Here is a 22,375-nt window from a genome sequence, read left to right on the forward strand (position 1 = left end):
GCAGATAGCTATTATGACGTAGACATCCGCTAAGAAAGGATTTTTAAAATTCGACCCCTAACGGGGTAAAATAGAGGTTTGATAATTGTAAGCTAGTTTAAATTTTTTATTCAAATGATTTGTAATGATTACTTAACTATTCAAAAACGATTTCTATTAAATGTGCCCTTGCGGGAAAAGATATGTTTAGCCTACAATCATTTCAAATAATTAACACAAACACTATTATTAGCTAGAAGGTAAAAAGTTGTTACTTTTTAACCGACTTGTCAAAAAGGCACAGACATGAGTCCACATTTTCACGATCACGATCACGTTATTCCAACATGTTTTGTTATCAGTAGCTATAAGACAAATCACACTAATATTATAATAATCATAATAATATCACACTAATAAGGCGAAAGTTTGTGTATGTTTGTTTGTTATTCTTTCACGGAAAAAGTACTAAACGGATTTGGCTGAAATTTGGAATAGAGATAGATTATACCCTGGTTTGACTCATAGGCTACTTTACTTACATAGGCCCACAGGATTTTCAAAAACCTGTATACTTAAAAATTATACACTTTCGCATTTATAGTACCTAGGTACTAGTACAGGACGATAATTTGTGATTGCCAAAATGATTATTATGGAACCAGTCTCAGGAAAAAAGAAAATAAAAGAAATTAACTGAAACTCATTCACAATCAAATTAGCACACTAGGTACTTAATTAAGACTGTTTATGAGGAATCAGATAGCAACCTGGCAGAGCTAATTTGTGTTAAAAAGCCAACCTTGAATTCCAATGAAATAATATCATCGAGTATATATCCGATAAACTGTTTGTTGTTGTTCAGTGGCCCCGGTTATTTTTTCCTAACTCTCACGTGCTGGAAACTCCGCGTCATCGGCAGCTCTATTCTCTTGTTGGAGGCTAGCATTCAACACTGACGTAAGTTTGACGCACTGTGATTAAACGCACGCGTTTAATCATAGGTCTGATACCCCAAAAAAAATGATTTCTATACATAATTGTATTGCCTGAAATAAAATTCGCACAAGCGCACGCATTAGCGACTTTTTCGTTAAAAATTTAACTTGCTACATTTGGATCGTGGTTCGTAAAAGCGCGAATTTTTTTGTTTTCCGTAGTAGTAGATAGTATAGTGTGATGTATGATGGCGCACTCACACAGATTAACTGAATTCAGTTTAAACCAAACCAAAGCCCACAACACACGCTGTTCGCCAGAAATCCATACTGAAAACAAAAGAAAAAAAATGCAAGTAGCAGTGTGTGTTTGTACGCGGTTTGGCGATTTCAGCTAATCCTAAACCGCTCGCGTCTAATCGCAGTGCGTGCTAATCCGTAATAACTAAAAGATTATTTGTACCTGTCTAACAGTTGAAGAAAAAAATAGCTAATAATTATATTATGATTTGCTTAATTTATTGATCTCTATGTAGATATGTACTACATGGCTTAATTGACTTATCGAAGCTTGTAAATTATTGCATTACATACATAATTCTCTATGTATAATACGTGCAAGGTCTGTTACTTTCAATCTCTTATGTAGGTAGGTGCAGTAGAAATCAGGGCCAACCATCAAAGCTGTGGTGAAATGTAGATTATGATGAAATCTGTATAATACATCGTTATTTTAGATTGGCTTCTTGTTTTATATTACTTACTAGATGATGCCAGCGACTTTATCTGCGTGGATCGATTTAGGTTTTTAAAAATCCCGTGGGAACTCTTTGATTTTCCGAGACAAAAAGTAGCCTATGTCCTTCCCTGGGATGCAAGCTATCTCTGTACGAAATTTCGTCAAAATCGGTTGAACAGATAGGCCGTGAAAGGCTAGCAGACAGACAGACAGACTTTCGCATTTATAATATTAGTATGGATCTGCCTGTCTGCTAGCTTTTTTGAAGCAATGCTGGCAACGCAAAAAATTGGTACACAAAAAAGCCTACAACGTAATAGTCTCACATATAACGGAGGTCTACGTCTGTGAGGAAAAGAAATTCAGGAAGAAGAAGAAAGAAAAAGCAGGACACAGACTAATTTAAGTCTCGGAAAATCAAAGAGTTCTCGCGGGATTTTCAAAAACCTAAATTCACATGGATGAAGTTGCGGGCATCATCTAGTTGATAATAATATAACCACAGTTTGATATGATCAGCTACTTAGTATGGATAAGGTAGCCTCTGCAGCCCCCCAATTGTGTAAGAATAACCATTTCATGGCTATCGCAATCGTCAAGAAATTCTGCCCTTTGATTGGTTGATTCGCTGTTTACATTTTTTCACAGCCAATCAAAGGGCAGAATTCTTGACGATTGCGATAGCCATGAAATGGTTATTCTTACACAACTGGTTAGAAAATGTGAATTACCAGAATAATATTGTAGGTAACAAACAACTAGACAGAATGTTGTGCACACACCTTTGTACTATGGCAATGTGCAGGGCACATAGTTCGGAAACCGATAGACGTTGGGGTCCCAACGTGCTCGAATGGCGACTTTGCACCGGAAGACGCAGCGTTGGAAGACCGTCCACAGGTGGACGGACGACAACAGACGAGTCGCGGGGTTCAGTCAGGCGGCAAAAGACTGAGGCGTGTGGAAGTCCCTACAAGAGACCTATGTCCAGCTGTGGACGTCTATCAGTTGATGATGATTATGATCTTTGTACTAGGTACATATACTTATAATAATTATTATCTTCTGTGATGTGGGTATTTAACTCGACCCTTTCAAGTTTCAATGCTCTTAGTTAGATACCTACGTTTATTTTATAGATTTCTTATCTCAAACTTGTTTTGTCTACAAAAAAATAACATCGTCAGACATACAGGCGTCATGTCAACTTAGTTGTTCGTGCTCAGCATATCGTGCCAGCTAAACACCAGTGGGTGTCGGGAAAGGAAATCTCAAGTGCCTACCTACTTATGTCCACTGCGTAACATTGTATTATGGTCTGCACAGGCGACGGACAGCCCTCGGATGCCTCGGGGCACTTTTCTGTCCGTTAAAATACATTGCTTAACAACTGCATCGAATAATGCACACGAGGGTCTAAAAGTATCCCGTGATATTAGTCCCTTGCTATTGCGCTGGAACCATGTCTCATTAACATCGAAATGACGTCATTTTGCCGTCAGCCGAAATGAAAATATATCATCAGCTCGAAACTTCAGTCTAGTGCTGACGTCACTAAAATGGCGGCCACGCGCATTAGCAATTTGCGGGACTTATAACTCGCAACAGGATTTTTAAATAAAATAACTCACAACAGGATTCTAAATCCATGCGGACGAAGGCGTTGGCATCATACACTTATATTATAAAGGCGAAAGTTTGTTACCAGATTTGATTGAAAGGAATGGAGATAACTTATACCTTTGGATTAACATTAAGATACTTTTTATCTCGTAAAAATCCATGGTTCGGGATTTTTTTTAAACTTATATCCACTCGAACGAAATCGCGGGTATCATATTATAGTAAGCAAATAAAACAAACGATATGTACCTAGGTAGTATAAATAAGCTTTTTAATAAAATTAAAGGTCTTTTATTATTCGCTTTGCGACAGACAAAACATTCTTCGGACGCATTATAACTGGAATACTTTTTAACTTATTATTAGCTTCTCAATGCCACTGAATGGGTACAAAGGCACAATAAATAAACACATGGAAGTATTGCACACAACCATTCGAGAGGTGATCGCACATTGTGCATTACTACGCCGCACGCGCCGCAGATAACGACTTCTTTCGCTATAATAATACGAATCTGTAGAGCGCACCCTGACTTAGCTTAGACTTAAGTCAGAGTTAAAACGAGACAGATGTATATCTCTCACGTAAATATGTCTCGTTTCAACTCAATCTTAAGTCTGAGCAAATTCAAAGTGCGCTCTATAGATCTCAGCCTATGCTGAGACGCATGCAACGTAGTTTAGAGCAGAGCAGAGCGAATTTTGTAATGCATGAGGCATGTGCGACGCAGACAAGTGTCTGTGCAGTGTGCTGCTCTGCGTCGCGCTGTACTGCCGGCACAGATTTCTGCGCGACGCGTGCAACGTGCACGTCAATTCGGAAACCTCTATTCTCTGTACTAACTAAAACGAGTCTATGTCACTCATATATGAGGCAGACATACGCTCGTGGCCTATATCTGCCTCATCTGCTCTGCTCAGTATATATAAAATAGGTAACGGTGTGTAAAGAGACATGAAAGAGGCTATATTGGTAAATATTTGATTAAACCGGATGAGCTCGCGTTGTTTATAATACGGGTGCCTACCTTCTCAGGCTCGTGACGTCAATTGTTATTAGATTATTTTTATTTTACTTGTTATTTATGTAATGCTACTTGCATAAATTTATTTCGGACAGTCCTCTTGCCGCATAATATCAGTCATGTATTTTTTGGTAATTATTTAAAAATAAGTACCTAGATATTTAATATAATATGCTGTGTAGATAAATAAGCGGTCATAGCCGCTAGTAATGGAAAATATCGTGAGAAAACCTGCATCCTTGAGAGTTCTCCATAATGTTCTCATAGGTAAAGTCCGCACTTGGCCAGCGTGGTTGGTTATAGCCTAAACAGTAAACACTGCTGAAGCAGGCGGCGATGGCGATGGGTTGTTGGATGACGATAAAATAAATGATCGGGGTGAAACGGCGAAAATGTTAATTGAAAAAGGTACTTGTAAAAAAACTATATTTCGATAGAACATTCGAGTTACCATTCAAATGCAAAGTGCAAACTAGACTTCACTAGAGCATTCTGTGTCTAGTGTTTGCGTTTGCCATTCAAAAGTTCTAGCGGAAAATCGTGACGTGCTCTCACTCGTCAGTCGTTATTGATATTTTATCACCAGTTCAAGACTTTGTTAACACAGATTATAACTTTGTGTTTACTGCCACTATGATAGTCAACTTTATATTAAGGCCACTGGATTAACCCAAAAATACCTAAAACCGCTCTTAAATTGCTGTTAATTTGGTTTTATCATTGTACTTACTATTATCATTTTTATTAGTCTTTTCTAGGGCATTGATTATAAAATTCAGATGATAATTTTGGTTCAACTGATTAATGTTGACCTTATTTTGAATTTCATGATAGGCTTTTCACGTTAATATACCTACATAGATTTACATTACCACTTGCGGTCATAGATTCTACTCTAACAATAAATTTCAGGGATGGTGTTATCAATGTTCTAATCAAACCATTACCTCAGTTCAGGTTTGACTATTCAAAAGGAAATATCATGATTTTTTTTGACATTTATTTAGTTTGGGCAGTCCAAGGACTGACCAAATTTTTTTTTTGCAAAGGTCATGCAAAGGTTTATTAAATTGTATTTATCGTAGCAAATGCCAAATTAAATATTTTTAATTGCAGTTTATTTGTCTTTACGACCATTATATATCTTTGAGTAATTACGTGGCATCCAGTTCCAGTCCGCTGAATAAGTTTAGTATTTCAAGTAGGTACCTACTTCATTTGTACCAACTTATTTGATTTAATATAGGTATGCCGTATGACCAAAGTATCACGTGTTTCTATGATCTGTAGGTGTACCCAGTGGCGTGCAGGTCATAGAGGCATAAATGCACTGCTTACCTCAGTTGTAATACGGGGTACGGGTTTAATAAAAACTGCCATATCCCTTCCAGGTTAGCCCGCTATCATCTTAGACTGCATCATCACTTACCATCAGGTGAGATTGCAGTCAAGGGCTAACTTGTATCTAAATAAAAAATAAAATAATAATAATAGCTCAATGCATATTTTTCATTGGGATCTGTCAGTAAACAGATTCCTACCTAACTAATGCCTACCCTGGCTACAAACACTGTGCACGCCACTGGGTGTACCCTACTATTGTCGGTCTCAACGACAGAGACAATGCTCTACTACCAAACCGCTATCTCTTTCTAAAGGTCGATATACATTATTTTCTGCCGCGCGCGTACTGCAGATCTATATTAGCATACTATACTCTAGTCACGTACTTCCTAGAGAACCTGATAATTTATGAAAGCTGGTTAAACCAGTTTGGACAAGATGCCTAGACGTCGAGTGCTATGTTTTATGTGTGTTGGTAAATAATCAATTCATAGAGTCCCTTCAGCTGGTTTTCCGGCAATACGCTTTGTTTACGCCAACGGAAACATAATATGTTACCGTAGGCGTATTATTAGTCAATAACGTATTATTAGTCAATGCGTTTCGCACTTCTGTGCCAGACCTGTCTTCAGCATTATCCGTTCAGTTTTTTTATTTTTTGTCTGAGTTCAGTGAACCCTTATCTTGCTATCGTGTACCCTTATGTGGAACTTCGTTGTTTGTCTGTCTGTCTGTCAAGAAAACCTAGAGGGTACTTCCCGTTGACCTAGAATTCAGAATCATGAAATTTGGCAGTTAGGTAGGTTTTACAGTACACGTAAAAATCCGAAAACCGTGAATTTGTGGTTACATCACGAAAAAAAATTAAAATGTGTTCATGAACAAATAAATGTTTTCAACTTTCAAAGTAAGATACCGAGTGGGGTATCATATGAAAGGATTTTACATGTACATTCTAAAACAGATTTGTATTTATTTTTATGCTAAATAGTTTTTGATTTATGGTACAAAATTTCAAAAAATACGACTGTAGTAAGGAACCCTCGGTGCGCGGGTCTGACTCGCACTTGCTCGGTTTTTTTACATCAGTTCTTCTCATTATCTTATATCTCTTATCCTTTTAAAATATGCAAATGTTATGAGCTGTGCTATGGTTCCCAATAATATAACGAACTCCAATGAACCTCTCTGTAGATAGGGATGGTTAAACAACGCAAAAAGGCAATAACACGTTGGCCTCGTATCAAGTTAATGTTGCAGTCACGGTCGCAATAAGGCGCGAAAGCACCAAAGGGCAAGGTTAACTACAATCAATCGGAGAAACAATAGTAGAATATAGTGCGCATAAATCAACAGGATCCAACTTTTTTATATATTAAATAGACTTGCGCTTGATTGCAATTACATCAAACAGGAGATGATGCAGGTGATGGTGAGATGTAAGGTGGAACGTGCCTGCCTAAAAGGTGCCTATGAGTTCTTCTTTTGAAGGTACCAATATTATAGCTGGCGAGCAAAACGTCATTGGCCGTTGGTGCTCACTAACTCGATTTGTACATACTTACGTGTAACAGTAAAACGCTGAAAAACCGGCGTACCGCGTGGCTAGGGATGCCCGAGGTTCTAATCTAAGGCAATGACTGAATCTTCGACTTTACTCTAAAGAATTTCAGTCAGTCCTCCCAAAGTAATCAAAAATCCAAAAGATACCTTTTTGACTAGTCAAATCTAAAGATTAAAGAATTTTTGGTTCATGCTCCTTGCAAAGACGTAGAGGTAAGCACATTTTTCGGGTTGTGCCACACATGACAGTTTGTTGCGGCACTTCTTTTGGTTGGGCTTATGCTCAGGTGGAAGAAGCGCAAGAATAAGGTGTGATGTGTGGCACAGTTTTGTAAATACACGTCTTTTCTTTCCTTTTCTTTCTTTCTTATTTTATTAGATCAGATCGAACTTTAGCAGCCCCAAATCAGACATAGTTTGATTGTAGATCGGATGGTTATGTTTAGAATAGGTCTGTCTCCTACTCCGACATTTGGGAATCCATGCTTTGAGGAAAAGAAATTAATTATAAACATTTCAATATAGTCTTCTTATGCCACATAGATAAAATATTTTTATGTACAGACATGAAAGCAAATAATATAAAATACATAAGTATGCTGTTTTTACTTATCACTTACGCACTTACTTATAGTACCTAGTTAATAAAATGAAATGTGATTGTGCCGAGTATGGTGCCGAGTTTAAAATCCGTACTTCAGTGAACTCGTTGTAACAGTGAAGTGAAGTCGTTCAGTCACATGTTGTGAAGTGTTCGTTATGTAAATATGTACGTGTTTTTTTGGTGAATAAGTCGTGTAAATTAGTCTTTATGCGAAAGTAAAGTTACTATTAATAATACACGGAAGACAGAAATAGTTAAATGTGTTTTTGTTTTTTTTTTCACTGTGCGAATACTTATAGCTGCTTGTACATTAGAGAAATAATTTGTGTAAATAAGCGATTGATAATTTATACAAAATGACAAATAGTTTTCTTACAATTTACGGTATTTTTATTTCAGACTGGTTTTCAATTCTGGAAATTTAATAAATTCAATCGAGATTGGAGAGCGTGATCGTAAAGTAGTTATTATGGACGTGCTATTACGACCTAATAGTTTATTTTGTAAAAAAATATGGTAAATTGGCTTGCGTTAAAAACTGTTGTACCTACCTTTTTATTTTCATTTTATAGATTTTTTTTCAGAATTGAATAATTTATTGTACTTGTATTAAATTATTTTTCACAAGTAGATATTTTATACTTATTATTTTAATATTTTAAATATCACGGAAGTTTGGTTAATGTATAACATGACGTGTTAAATAAATATAAACAACTGCCTACTTATTTTTTTAAAATGAAAGTTACAGAATCTGGTTTTCAATTCCGGCATTGCATTTAAATTCAGTCTTTATATCTATTTGCCTGTAGGTAATAAAAAATATTGTACATATTTATAGTTTATATTTATTTAAAACATTTATAGTTAGCAGTTTCCCGAACTAACATTGTGTGTCTGTGTTATAAAGTGAGTTTAAGTGTTGATTGATAAATAACTGATATCAAGAAGCAGCTTTTTTACGGAATGTAAGTTATTTTGTTACTTCATCATTAGCCCGCCGCGCCGGCTCACTACAGAGCACAGGTCTCCTCTCAGTATGAGAAGGATTTGGATATACTCCATCAAGGCTGGGAAAGTGCGGATTTGCAGACTTCACACATCTTTGAGAACATTATTGAGAACTCTCCGGCAAGCAAGTTACCTCACGACGTTTTCCTTCATCGTTAAAGCAAGTGATATTTAATTGCTTAAAACCACAGACCACCACCTATAGACGCCTAATAGCCGGAGAGATCTCTAATTTTTTTGAAACAAAATATAGCCTATGTCACTTAGGAATAATGTAGCTTTCTGTTGGTGAAAGAATTTCCAATATCGGTTCAGTAGTTCCAGAGATTAGCCCCTACAAACAAACTTACAAACTTTACCTCTTTATAATATCAGTACATATACCTATAAGATGAACTCAAGGTGTTAAATCAGCACTATAATTGGCGACTACATTAGTAATGTAATATTTTCAGAATTAAGTTTTTTTTTTAATGTATTAGTGTAAGTAGCCGTTAATTAATTTAATAAATAAAATAAAATAAAATAAAACGTCACATAGGTATAAGTGACAGAGACAACGCTCTACGAAGCCGAAATGTCTTTGTAATGGTCGGTGTACAATATTTCTTGCCGGCTACTGTACCTACTTGTAGTTTGATTACAGGCATAACCTTTACCTTGACTACGTTATTTTTTACTCATTGTTGACTGTGTTATTCTATTTACACGGAAGCTCGTGCGGCGTGCCTAAACAAATTCACAAATTGCCTATTTGTACTAATAATTTTTTATGCGGTCTTGGAACCGTCTTGAGCACTGACCTCTATACCTAATACCACGCTGGACCTGCGATAGCCGATCTGTTTTTGAAGCAAACTCGATTTTCGCCTTTTTGGTGCTAATTGCAGCAGTGAGCGTCATGTGAGTGTACTCCAATCCAAACGTTAGTGACGACTGATGAGACGTCTGCCATCACATTGTCAACACGAATACCATTTGAAACAAAGTAGGTATTAAGACATTTAATTAACCACAAGACTTTCCATCTTATCATCATCACTTGCCACCAGATCTGATTGCAGCCATGCGCTAGTCTATAAATTAAAAAACGTATTATTTTAGGGTCCCGTAACTGAAGGGTGCCACGGAACCCTATTACTCATCCTCCACTGTTCGTCCGCCTGACTGTCATCGGGCTGTATCTCATGAACCGTTATAGGTAGAAAATTGAAATTTTCACAGAATGTGTACCTATTTCTTTTAATTACATTAATTCCCGGTACGCTCGGTGGACCACTTCGAATTGGCAAAAATTGGTTTTTAATTGTTATGGCACACCTCTTCCAGCGTATTTACTTATGTGCTGGTATTTATGTCCATTTCAGTGGTCTTAAGAGGTCACGTTTGTGTCAATCTAATTCACATTTCGTGATATTCGCATTTCGCATGGTCGATCATTATGACTAGGTAGGTTAGTAGTTAGAAGTACGTGATTTTATACTTGTTACCTGTTACAATAATACTACAGTTGCACGTTATGTCATAGATATTGCGTTGTGCTTCTGACCTCGCGCGACCTCGGATTCTTGAATTGTGAACTTGGTAGGGTTGGTTTTGTATTATGAAGGCCGATACGTCAGTAAACTTTTCCGGCTATGACGTCTTTCTATATTCTTTTCCATTGTTGACCTTGACACTTCCTTTTTGTTTTCCATTGATCTATAGTCGAATTTTCAATTAAACAACATTTTTTGACGTTTCCAGTGCTACCAGATTTTTATGAAAAATGAATAGTGCGGGGGGCAAACAGAATCACCAACTGAGTTGGTGTAGTAGCTGCGGGTAACTTTAGAAAGGTGTCTAACATTGTGACTCGATTGCAGGTCGATGGTTCAATGGAATTAATGGTACAAAAACCGGCCAAGTGCGACTCAGGCTCGCGCACCGAGGGTTTCGTAGTACAGTCGTATTTTTTCGACATTTTGCACGATAAATCAAAAACTTAGAATCCACAGGTGAAGCCCTTTCATATAATACCGCACTTGATATAGTTATCTTACTTTGATAATTCAAAATACTAATTATTCATGTTCATGACCACAATTTAATTTTTTTTGTGTGATTTAACCACAAATTCACGGTTTACAGATTTTTCCCCTAATGTCTGCTATAAGACTTACCTGCCTGCCAAATTTCATGATTCTAGGCCAACGGGAAGTACTCTATATGTTTCTTGACAGACAGCAGCCAGATAGACAGACAGACAACAAAGTGATCCTATAAGGGTTCCGTTTTTCCTTTTGAGGTACGGAACCCTTAAAATAATAATAAAAACTCAATCACCTGCTGTAAATTATTTGATAACATCTAAGACAATAAAATATATATTTACGTAGGTAATGATAATTCATAACGGGATTTCTAAAAGTCTAAATCCACGCTGACAAAGTCGCGGGCATCCTCTAATAGCTAATATTTATAAACAAAAAGACCTGTACATGTTTACAAAAAACATAATTACGAGCTAGAGTGCGAATTATAACCCCTAATGGTTTAAGTATTCTCCTAATCTGGCATAATATTTTAATTTAAGCGATATGGGCTCACGGAATTCGGTCAAGGTGTTGCATGTCACTCTACTTTGATCCTAATTTCGGTAATGTTACGGTTCATTTTTACGCGAATTTTCTGAAGGTAAATTAAGGTATAACGACGGTGAATACTAGTATTTACGAATTTGTAAAGTAATTAAGTTAGCACTAATGAGTATTGCAATTAATTTTATCCAAAAACAAGTTGATGCCCCGTGCCCCCGACTTCGTTCGCGTGTATTTTAAAAAAAACCCATGTATTTGATTTTCCGGGATAAAAAGTAAGCTATGGCCGTCTCTAGGATGCAAGCAATATGTTGTATCAATCAAATAGGGATGCCTGCGCGTTCGTTCACGTGGATTTAGGTTTTTTTAATAATCCCGTGAGATGGCTGCAAGATATCTCCGCACCTATCCAGTCGTCGTCCAGGAGTTTTTGCGTGAAAGAGTAACAAACATACACACATGCAAACTTTTGCCTATATAATATTAGCAACTAGATGATGCCCGCGACTTCGCGTGGATTTAGGTTTTTTAAAATCCCGTGTTCTCACGGGATTTCTCTCTGTACCAAATTTTGTCAAAATCGGTTGAACGAATGGACCGTGAAATGCTAGCAGACATACACACTTTCGCATTTATAATATTAGTATGGAAGTATGGATATACCTATTAGTGTGAAGTGTGACACCTATAAATAACGACAAGGGTCATACTCATAACTCATAACGTATCCGCTTGCACCCCACAGCATAGCAAAGATAGAAGACGTAGCAACAAAACAACCTAGTTTAACGTATCATTATTTATTTAGCTGACCTTATGACCATTGCTCGTTGTAATTCTATAGCGGAGATAGTAACATGCGACGTCGCATTTTTGAAATATGTACACATAGTACCTACATATTTCACATTGTATTAGTACACATTGTACCTCGGATCATATACAAATTAATTATGTACAGACAGAACGAATTGTATGCAAATATAAGATATCCCAATTCGCCCAGTTCTAGATGGACCAGAATATCATGAAAAATATTGAAGTGGGATTCCAGAGTTAGCAGCGCTGTTCTCTGTGAGTATCCTGTGTACTACATAGTGCACTTTGGTGAATTATTATTATTAATATTCACCACAGAGTACTATGTACATGGGGTGTTCGCGGGCGGGGGTAGTGTTGCTAAATTTGGAATTTCATTACATGAGATTCTGGTCTACTTATATTAAGTTAGAGTCATCATAAGCCCAAAGCTGAGCACAGGTTCCCTTCTAGTCTAGTATGAGAAGGGCTTAGAACTATAGTCTGCCAGTCTGACCCAGTCAGGATTGGCACACAGTGTGGCTAATTCCTTTGTACACAATCTCTAAACTAAACTAAAATATCAAGTCTAAATCTATTGCTATCCCTTTCATAATGTTGCTTGCGGAAAAGGAAAGCACTAGATTTAGACCTGTTAATTTAGTTTAGTTTAGAGATTGTGTACTAGAGAATCGGCCCCAAGTGTATGAGTATCACCTAGAACTTGAATGTTTGGTATGAAAGTCTAAAAAATATAAATATGGTCGGTATATTTTTGCACCGCGCCCGGGTTCAACATAATTTAAACATAGTGAAAGCACGAAAGTGAAAATAAACAGACCAACAGTAGGTAATTGCTTTACATATGTATAAAAGGAGAAACTGATTGAATATCTACGTACAGCTTACATGACTAGATCTAGAAGTTTAGGAACTTGAGCATTTGTAAGCAGTTTTTTTTCTTTATAATGTAGATACGATTTTCTGAAAAACCCGAGAGAAGCCGGGGCGGATCAGCTAGTAATACATAATCTATATACAACAATGGTCTTGTTTACCAATTGTTATCTTGCAAATGACATGCAGTTTCTGCTTATGCAATGAATGCTAAACTTATGATGGAACTGTATAGATTAATTACAAGAGCTTGTCACGATAATTGATTTCGAAATGTTTATCTAAGTAATCTATTGTGTGTAAATTAAGTTGTCTAACGTAAAAAGACGTTATCCTATATCCTATCTTCTCTATATATATAAAAATGAATCGCTAAATGTGTTGCTGATCGCAAATCTCGAGAACAGCTGAACCGATTTCGCTAATCCTTTTTTTATAATATTCCTTGAAGTACGGGGATAGTTCTTACGGAGAGAAAAATTTGAAAAATTTCCTGAAAAAGAATCGACTGTTAGGCGGTACGAAGTTCGCCGGGGCAGCTTATAGACTATAGTGTCATGGGTACCTAAGGACCAAATGTACTATGACTACCTGGCATTCCCCTTTATTATATGTACTAGCGACCTGTACAAAGCACACAGTACTAACGTGTTCTAAGGTTAAATACAAACCTAAGTGGACATAACAATAATGTGTATTGGAAGCTAAGATTTACGGTGTAAACAGTGCAATCAGGAAGAGCCTTGCCACTAACTCCATAAGGAAACGTTTCACACATGGTGAGCTGTGAGTTATGACGTCCGATGAACCGTATTGCGGTTTGCCAATATTATGGTAATAAATAAATAAAATAAAATCTTTTTATTCAAAGCATCCGTCCATCCATCTATCCATCAGCCTGTTTGCGTCTACTGCTGGACATAGGCCTTTCCAAGAGCGCGCCACCAAACACGGTCCTCAGCCGTCCTCATACACCCGCTCCCCACCAGCTTCTTCAGGTCATCGGTCCAACGGGCTGGTCGTCCCACACTGCGCTTACCGGTACGCGGTCTCCACTCCAGAACACGTCTGCCCCATCGGCTGTCAGTTCTGCGACAGGCATGACCTGCCCATTGCCACTTCAGCTTGCTAATCCTTTGAGCTATATCGGTCACTTTTGTTCTTCTGCGAATATCCTCGTTCCGGATTTTATCGGATTTTATTCAAAGCAACTATGAAGATTTGTTGTAATATTATGACTCACCGTGTTTTGTTAAACGCTATAAATTGAGTATTATTCTGTGGTATTATTTAAATATTATGTTAATCCCTTGTCAATTGATTACAATTTACAATGACTCGATTAGAATAATAATTAAGTATGTTAAGTAATATTTACTTGCGTCAGGGAAAGGTTAGCTAGGTACTTATAACTTACCACAAAATATAAGCACTATAATATTACTTATATACTTATAATAGCGCTGAAATATAAACATTTATGAATTAACTAGCTTATGCTCGCGACTTCGTGCGCGTGGACTACACAAATTTCTAACCCCTATTTCACCCCCTTAGGGGTTGAATTTTCAAAAATCCTTTCTTAGCGGATGCCTACGTCATAATAGCTATCTGCATGCCAAACAGCCCAGATGGGTAGATATCGAGATATTAATTACTATTGACCTTTGCAACTATAACGGGCTATAACATAGCCTGGCCACAGGCTTGTCATATGAAATCCTGGTTTTGTATATTATGTATCTATAATAATATCTATTAGGATAATGGGGCTGATTCTCTTGTACACAATCTCTAAACTAAACTAAATTAGCAGGTCTAAATCTAGTGCTATCCTTTTCCGAAAGCAACATTATGAAAGGGATAGCAATAAATTTAGACGTGCCATTTTAGTTTAATTCAGAGATTGTGTACAACGGAATTAGCCACATTGGGGCCAATTCTCTTGTACACAATCTCTAAACTAAACTAAATTAACAGGTCTAAATCTTGTGCTATCCTTTTCCGCAAGCAACATTGTGAAAGGGATAGCAATAGATTTAGACGTTCCATTTTAGTTTAGTTTAGAGATTGTGCACAATGGAATTAGCCACAATGATTGACTAAACAATTTACTTGTGACTTAAAATGCCTAGACAGAATTAATCCATAGCTGACTATTCTGATAAAATAATTAAAAACTGACCAAGTGTGAGTTGGACTCGCCCATCAAGGGTTCCGTAACTTTGAAAAAACATATAAGTTAGTTATTTGGTAAAAAAAAATAATGTACCATATCTAAACTAAGTTTATTTAGAAAGGCTTAGTGGCTAGTGCTGATTTCTGAAAAACTGTGCTAGTTGTATACTCTTTGCATTTTACTTTTCCTGTCATATTTAAATAAACCTCTATCAACTCTAATTTTATTATTTGAGATTTTTCTCCTTTGCAAACTTCAGATATAATGGGGAACTATATTTTTTTGAGTCAAATTTCCTCTCATTATTATGCTTAAACAAGTTTTTTAAATCAAAGCTAAAGGGCTTACAAATGAATAAAAATCTGGATATTAAACGTTCATACTTTATTTTCAAAATTCAGAGTAGGTCCCTATAGGTTAAGCGCAAACCATTGATGATGGAGAGCCACCCCTATTGATTATTCTGTGGCGCAAATATTTATTTATGTGCACAAGTATGACAATCGGGGTGAGGACGTCCCGCACACCCGCACAGCCCCCGCGCTAACCTGGTGCGGGATAGCGCGGGTGACATGCGGGTGTTCGGGGCGTTCCTTCGCCCCATACCCCGATTGCCATCTCGACCTGCCGCGAACTATACCTACTCAAAAATCTAAACACCACCTAAAATAACTCGTGAAAGGACCCTTGTAACATAAAGGTCATAAGGTTAATGCATCACACACTCAATATGAGTGGTACATTAAAAATTTCACCGCACAATAAAGCGTCTCCTCTCATCCATTAACTGTATATAATGAAAATGGACTAAGAGCCCGGGAGGGCTAGACCTTCGTTATTTTATAAATGCTGAAAGTTACTTGCGTATTGTTCCCAACACAGGGAGGAACGATCAGCGACTATGAAGTTTGGATCATGGTGGCTTTGAAAGATAACAGGTTACAAAGGTGTAAAATTCTTACGTCAAAGTATAAAGTGTATTTTTTAGGGTTCCGTACCTCAAAAGGGAAAAAGGAACCCTTATAGGATCACTTCGTTGTCTGTCAAGAAAACCTATAGGGTCTTATAGCACAAGTAAAGATATAAATCTGAAAACGGTGGCTTTGTGGTCAAAGCCACGGTTTTCGGATTTATTTCTTATTTATTACATCACGCAAAAAAAAAATTAAAATGTGTTAATGAACAAATAATAAGTATTTTTTTACCTGTAAGATATCTACCTGTATTTTCTAAAACAGATTTTAATTTATTTATAATATGCATATATTAGTTTTTGATTTATCGTGCCTAATGTCGAAAAAAATATCCGAGTACGGAACCCTCTGTGCGCGAGTCTGACTTGCACTTGGCCGGGTTTTGTTTTATATTTTCTTCGTAATATAGTATTAGAAATCAGGGCATGCATTATCCAAACTTCATAGTCGGTAATCGCTCCTCTTTGTGTTGGGGACAATATGCAAAGAAACTTTCAGCTTTTATAAAATAACGAATATCTGGCACTCCCGGGCTCACAACACGGGGAAGTCGATAAATTAATCACACAGGCACTGAGCGGGCACGGAGTATTCAACACTTACCTGCATGCCATTGGCAAGGCACCCAGCGACAACTATCCCTACTGCGGTGAGGAGGACACACCGCACCACGCAATTTTTGAGTGCAGCATGTTCGCAGAAATAAGGAACGAAGCACGTGGAAACGGAGAACCTCTCACCAAGGACAGTTTGGTGCCACAGATGCTAAACGATGAAGAGGGGTGGAATAAGGGTGCAAAAATGCTCCAGGAAATAATGAGGAAGCGTGTGAACGACGAATGGTCCAGGCAAAGGGCAAACGAGGCCTGACCGGACAGCCCCTTTCCTGAAGATTTGCGTATTGCAGTACCGGGGAAGAACGGCCAGCGAAGGGAGGAGGTTTTAGTCCGTAGGTCGATGAGAAAGCCTCAGTGAAGTCGGGCATGCCAATTGGTATCCATGAGGATTTCCTCCTACCCAATAAAAAAAAAAAAAAACGAATATCTGGCACTCCCGGGCTCTCTCTCTAAAAGGGTAAAGGGTACAGAAACAAAGCACAAAGCGAGAGTGACAACACTACCTATAGCATGCAACAGGTTGAAATGGCAATCGAGGTAAAAGGCGGGGGGACGCCCCGCCACACCCGCTCGTCACCCGCGCTCGCCCGCACCGGGTTAGCGCGGGGACTGTGCGGGTGTGCGGGGCGTTCCCTCCCCGATTGCCATCTCGATCTGTCGCGTACTATACGTGCCTCATTGTCCCTGAAACTTTATACTTGCCTTTCGCGTTAGCAAGTGCATACATATAACGGCTTTCTTTTCAAAACACTGCTCTGTGTTCATCTTTTATGTTATTTTACACCAGGGCATATTTCAGTTTCACTTGGTTGTTTGCCCGCATTAACATAAAAGTGTAGCTCTGTACATAATTAATACTAGCTTATGCTCGCGACTTCGTCCGCGTGGACTACACAAATTTCAAACCCCTATTTCACCCCCCTAGGGGTTGAATTTTCAAAAATAAGACAGTTTTTTAGATTTGTCGGCGAAGAAAACATCGTGAGGTTACATGCCGAATCCTCCATAATGTTTCCATAGGTGTGTGAAATCTGCCAATGAGCCAGCGTACTATGGCTTGAATTCTTCTCATTCAGAGATAAGACTCGTGCTCAGTAATGGGCCGGCCATGGATTGATTATGATGATGTTATATAGAAGCAGGCGTTACTTTTCGGAAATCCATGATATACAATGAACCAAAAGTTTAATTTGCTATAATCCGCTGAAACAAGTCGAATCTGTATGGTGCGACATGCACCGCCCTCCCTCCCACTGCTAAACATGCAGGAAAAACTAGCCACCAGGCAAGCAATACGCAGCACCACACACATCCCAAAACACTTTGGGATTTGTGTGGTGCTGCGTAGTGGTGTTCCGTATTGCTTGCCTGGTGGCTGGTTTTTCCTGCATGTCACATGTTTAGCAGTGGGAGGGCGGGCGGTGCATGTCGCATGCTGCATGTTGCACCATAACAGATTCGACTTGTTTCAGCGGATTATATCAAATTGAGCATTTGGTTCATTGTATGTCATGATGATGATTTTAAAAATTAGAATACGAGTTAAACTCTGAACATTTTTCGCTAGACAAGCATTCGCATTGCTCACGCGTCATCGTATTTAATCCCGCAATAAGATAAAACGATTCTTAGAATCTAGGCAACAAACAGTTACGCGACGACACAGTCATCAACCTTTGTCCCTATGGCATTATTTCCAAACAAACAATGGGTCGAGACATTATGCAAGCTAATCGCCGACTCATTGTGCTAGCGTGATACCATGCCACTGTTACTACCACGGTCCTTGAAAATGTTTCCTGCATTAAAACCGTTGTTTTTCTAATGTAATAAAAAACGAATTATATAGCAGAAGGCTTAAATGAACATAATATATCTAATATTCACTTTTTGCGCAACGGATCAGCTTGGCTGTCCAGTGTGAAAATGCAGCCAGTATTCTTTACACCATTCCACGCGGGCATGATTTGTATATTAATTAGATAAGGCTAGTTAGGCTAGCTTAAGGTTTTACTGTAATATTTTCTTATATCAATAAACGTATTGATCAACTGAATGACATGACATCTAATAATTCCGTTATACCTCTTCTCATGTTTTTATGCACGTACTTTTTACATTTTTATATACTGTTAGGCTTTTTTTAAAAATATTTGTTTAATCCTTGCCTGTATATTTTATTTTATAATATAATGTAGTATAATATTCTTTAAATAGATCAGTGGGATACCTCTTTGTCCGTGACTTCACTTTTTTAAGGCCCACTGAAAACCAGCGCTGCAGCTTGCGTTTGGGCACACGATACACTTTATTCAGAATATTTTTACCTTTAAGTATAATAATGTAGGTTAATTAAATTAGTGTTCATTATGATCTAGTGATCAAATAAAAAAGGTTTCTTTTCTTTCTTGTTTTCTTTAATACAAGATGTATGTTCATAGAAGCCTTCTACAAATATTTTCTTTCACTTGAAAGACAGTTTTCAAAGGTGCGTGAAGTTTGCCAATCCGCACTTGGCCAGCGTGTTGGATTACACAAGACGTATAGTTCAGATCAAAAGGAAGCCTCTTGGCTACGCATACTTGCCATATTTATATCCATGTTGATTTATTCTGTTGTCATATCCGTTCATTCTATTCATAATAATTTTGCACGCGTTTTCACAATGAACTCTTTGAATTTCTAATCGGGTGTGTAATCATAGTGCAAATAAAGCGACTGCGCGCGAAATTTAGAACTCAAACTGTGTCTGTCCTTTTCATATTACATTTGTAAGAAGAGTATGCGAATACTCTAAAATTAGGTTGTGCTCAGAATCAGTGCCAAATTGTTTACCTATAGGTACCTATCATATTATTTACCTCTAACGAAAAAAAACCCGGCCATGTGCGAGTCAGGCTCCCGCACCGAGGGCTCCGTACTACAGTCGTATTTTTCGACATTTTGCACGATAATTCAAAAACTATGATGCATAAAACTAAATAAAAATCTGTTTTAGAATGCACAGGTAGGTAAAGGCCTTTCATATTTGATATAGCTATTTTGCTTCGAAAATTGAAAATACTAATTATTAGTTCATGACCACAATTTAATTTTTTTGTGTGTGGATGTAACCATAAATTCACGGTTTTCAGATTTTTCCTCTAATGTCTGCTATAAGACCTACCTGCCTGCCAAATTTCATGATTCTAGGTCAACGGGAAGTACCGTAGTAAGTATATATTTTTTTTAAAGAATAATAGCCATGTTAAATATCACTGGTTAAATGACTAATATTCCCCTTTCCTCTCCAACTAAGCTTCAAGCTTGTGCTAGGGGTAGGTACGACAATAGTGCAACGGGCGGGGTTTGAACTGTCAACCTTTCGGTTTTCAGTCCACTCCTTTACCCGTTGAGCTATTGAGGCTCAAATATTACACACGTACGCCACTGGATATATTCCACTTTAATCATTGCAGTGGTTAAAGTGCTATATTTTGATCTCAGTTAAAGATTTATTGTTTATTTATTTATTATTTGGATTGAAAAATGGGCCGTGAAAAACGATAAATTATATCTTTGAAGCATCAAAACAAGATTGAAGATAAATTGTATTGAATTGTAGTGAATTATTCCTCTATTACTGTAAGTATTACTTTTTGAATGAAGTCTCCTTCAAGGTTCGTTTAACTTTGAATGTCGTACTCTTGATATTTTACGCCAGACGCCATGTGTATCGATCAGTGATTTTATTATGTCGTCTGTTTGGAGGAATAATCATCAGCGTTGAATGCATCTTCTTTTTATTCTCTTTGTTTTTTTCTGGGATTAGCCACTATTATAGAAAGTTTTTTTTAATCCAAATAAACTTTAACAAGTATTTATGAATCGTCATTTGCATCTACCACTTGTTCGGAATGACTTTGTACTTTTACGTAAGGTGTTTTTACACCTTTATTACCTGTTATCTCCCAAAGCTAAAGCAAAGTTTTGAAACTTTCAGTTTTTTTTAAATAACGAAGGTTTTTCACGTGCTGGCTCTTATTCCATCAGGCTTACACCAATATTTGATAGCTACAGTGTGACTATCGTAGTCACCGATAAGCTGATACCTCTCACTATTGGTTAAATTCACTATTTTTTAAAATAAAAACGGCGAGCAAACGAGCAGGCGGGTCACCTGATGTTAAGTGATTACCGCCGCCCATGAACATTTGCAGTACCAGAGGAACCACCAATGCGTTGCCGGCCTTTCAGGAATTTGTTCGTCCGCCCCTTGAATAACCCCATGTTGTAATCTAACGGTAACACCGCCGAAGGGAGGTCTATTGCATCAAGAATACCATTAATCGAGGCAATCACAATAATTACCATTGTAGCTATGTAATAATCTTACCTAGTAACTTTACCTACTGCTATTCAATGTTTGCATAGCAAGTTTGCAAGCGGACGTCATAGCTTACTATATAGTACGCGACAGGTTGAGAAAGGGTTGTGATGGCACGACAATCGGGGAGAGAATGCCCCGCACACCCACACAGACCCCGCGCTAACCTGGTGCGTGCGAGCGCGGGTGACGTGTGTATATGTGCGGGGCGTCCCCTCGCCTCATACCCCGATTGCCATCTCGACCAGTCGCGGACTATACCTACTAGTAATAAGTATAACACATAAACCCGTTTGGAACGTGTTTAGAAATAACAGTTTAGTTTAGGTAACTGCACGTAACCAATTGTTATGCCTGGCGGCGCGCGGTGCTGTGCAGGCGATCAGATGTAAACAGCTAATATTGGCGAAAGTTAGTTACATACACATCGCCACATCGCGATTACGTTGGTTGCTGACCGCGGTGATTTGCATTTGCCTAACATTTTTTTTTAAATTTCCGTACAACTTGAAGGAACCTGCTGTTTCTTTTGCATATTAAGTTTTCAACAATGAACTAAGAATCGTGTGTGTGTAGACAGTGTAGCCGAGGTGTGTAGAGTAATTTCATATTTTTGGATTATTTTCATGCTAACAATGGGACCGATTCTCTTGTACACAATCTCTAAACTAAACTCAATTAACAGGTCTAAATCTAGGGCCATCCTTCTCCGCAAGCAACATTATGAAAGGGATAGCAATAGATTTAAACGTGTCATTTTAGTTTAGTTTAGAGATTGTGTACAACGGAATTAGCCACAATAAGTATCTAAATATATATAGAAGGAAAAGGTGACTGACAGACTGATTAATCTGTTAACGAAAAGCTCAAACTACTGGACGGATCGGGCAGAAATTTGGCATGCACATAGCTATTATGACGTAGGCATCCGCTAAGAAAGGACTTTTGAAATTCAACCCCTAAGGGGTGAAATAGGTATTTGAAATTTGTGTAGTTCATGACGACGAAGTCGCGAGCATAAACTAGTTCTTTCCTAATTACTTATTTGTAGGCGACGTCACCAAACTCATCTACAGTACGAGACAGTGAATAATATTGTACATCGACCTTTAGAAAGAGATAGCTGTTTCGTAGAGCGT

General features: G+C 37.8%; 1 protein-coding gene across 4 annotated transcripts in view; it reads left to right on the forward strand.

The window, feature by feature from the left end:
- gol (goliath) overlaps window positions 1-22,375 on the forward strand; it is a 100,079-nt gene that overhangs the window by 19,713 nt on the left and 57,991 nt on the right. Inside the window, exons 1-2 of one of the 4 annotated variants that reach the window (XM_069506244.1) lie at window positions 7,952-7,980; window positions 8,683-8,783. The exons of the other annotated variants lie outside the window; for them this stretch is intronic. The gene's annotated coding sequence lies outside the window, so the exon portion shown is untranslated. Of the gene's footprint in view, window positions 1-7,951; window positions 7,981-8,682; window positions 8,784-22,375 lie in introns of those variants that run through there. 4 annotated transcript variants of the gene reach the window in all.

The sequence above is a fragment of the Maniola hyperantus genome, chromosome 22, assembly GCF_902806685.2.
Source record: "Maniola hyperantus chromosome 22, iAphHyp1.2, whole genome shotgun sequence".
Classification (NCBI taxonomy): Eukaryota; Metazoa; Arthropoda; class Insecta; order Lepidoptera; family Nymphalidae; genus Maniola; species Maniola hyperantus.